At 47.7% G+C, this 1,683-nt stretch overlaps 1 non-coding gene across 1 annotated transcript; it reads right to left on the bottom strand.

Annotated features, from left to right (window-relative positions):
- Window positions 1–517: 517 nt before the first annotated feature.
- On the bottom strand, window positions 518–600 carry TRNAS-UGA. Its single transcript has one exon. It is a non-coding gene; the product is annotated as a tRNA-Ser (tRNA).
- Window positions 601–1,683: the final 1,083 nt, after the last annotated feature.

Genomic DNA, 1,683 nt, shown 5'->3' with positions numbered 1-1,683 from the left:
GATTTTTTTGCGTTGGATGCATGCTGTATAAATCCTTCGTAGTCTTGCCCTGGAGTTCCCCTGCTGACCAGAGGAGTCCAGCTATGGGAATTGCCTGCATGGGGAGCTGGAGTGAACCAGGGACACCACTGGCTGCAGCAAGTAGTTCCCATCTTCCTATACCTGCTCCCTCCTTACTGCCGCCACACCTCCCCTGTATCCCCCTTGGCCTGTGGAGTGAAAAAAATCTTACTGTGCTGTAAAGTACAAGGGGAGTCTAAAACCCCACAGCACCCCAGGCACAGGATAGTAGACCCAGGGCTCTCTTTGAATTTGGGACTGTATTTTTTTAGAAACCACTTTGTTTTTTTCAGTTTATTAGCTTGGATTTTGCTTTCCACCTCATGTAGAAGACTATAAGCTTACTTCTTTAAGAGCCCAAGGGATTGTTCTCCACACCAAGCATTTTGAAACTTTGTATAGCCAGAACTGAACATTTCATTGCATTGCATGGAGAAAGAACTTAAACAAAGACAAATGCTGTGAGCAGGATTTGAAGCTGTATGGGGGAAACCCCATTGGATTTCAAGTCCAACGCCTTAACCTCTCGGCCATCACAGCCGGGTATGGGGGAAACCCCATTGGATTTCAAGTCCAATGCCTTAACCTCTCGGCCATCACAGCTGGGTTTTGTAGTATGGGACCCTAACCCATGGAAAAGAGAAAGACCAGAGGCAGAAGACAGCAGCGATGACAATGAATGATGAAGAAAAGCCTAGCTCCCACAAAATCTATCACTGTGGCCATGGAGCGACTTCACATCCATTTGGTTACCCGGGCAGCAATCTTGCTGTCCTCAACCAGAGACGCTGCTTCTCATGGGGGCAAAGACAGAGCTCTCTGCTGTCACTTCACTTCAGTGCTCTCTCAGACCAGGCTGTCAAGCATCCAGAAAACCTCTGCTTCGTTTGCCCAGATATTTGTTGGACTCCAACAGCAGGTGAACATGTGAAATTTCTTCCTGTTGCACCTGAAGACACCCAAGGAGAGACAGGGCCCTGGACGTGTGGAGGGCAGAGGAGCTAAAGGAGCTGGGCAAGGGAGAGCATGTCTAGGTCAGAGTTTCTCAACGGTGGGGGATGATGAGATCCTGTGGAGGGTGCCTTCCTGCCCCCACTGCCAGGTGGCACCCTCACCAGATCTGAACAACTCCAGGAGAAACACCTGACCCCACTATGATTTGGAGATGCAGCCTTCAGAGGTGGGGTCATGTGCACTGACATTGCACCATAGGATCACAAACAACAGTTTTCTTGTTCCCTGTGGTTCTCCAGACCTCTCTGGAAGCATGTGTCCTGTTTCCTGCCCAGAGGGATTTTTGTCCCCTCCCAACTCCCACAAAGCCTGGTTGGCCCATAAAGGCGATTTCAGGGTATGAGGGTTTGTTTTGACAGCCTCTGTTCTCCTGCAAAATTAGTCTCCTTCAATGGAGTGAATGAGGAAGCAATCTTTACTGCAAGTCTCCAATCATGAATACTTTTAGCAAATCTTGGAGTATTGCTAGCCAATACAGAATCACATACACAAATACACATACGTGCATTTCATACGTGTATAGACTTCACGATCTAAGTAGAAATAAGCAGTCTTACAAAGTAAAATCTTTACATCTTCAAAAATCGAAAAATTCTAGAGCCGCCCAGC

The sequence above is a fragment of the Alligator sinensis genome, unplaced genomic scaffold (assembly GCF_000455745.1).
Source record: "Alligator sinensis unplaced genomic scaffold, ASM45574v1 scaffold1160_1, whole genome shotgun sequence".
NCBI lineage: Eukaryota > Metazoa > Chordata > Crocodylia > Alligatoridae > Alligator > Alligator sinensis.
The sequence above is the reverse complement of the archived record's forward strand: the minus strand, read 5'-3'. Positions and strand labels throughout refer to the sequence as shown.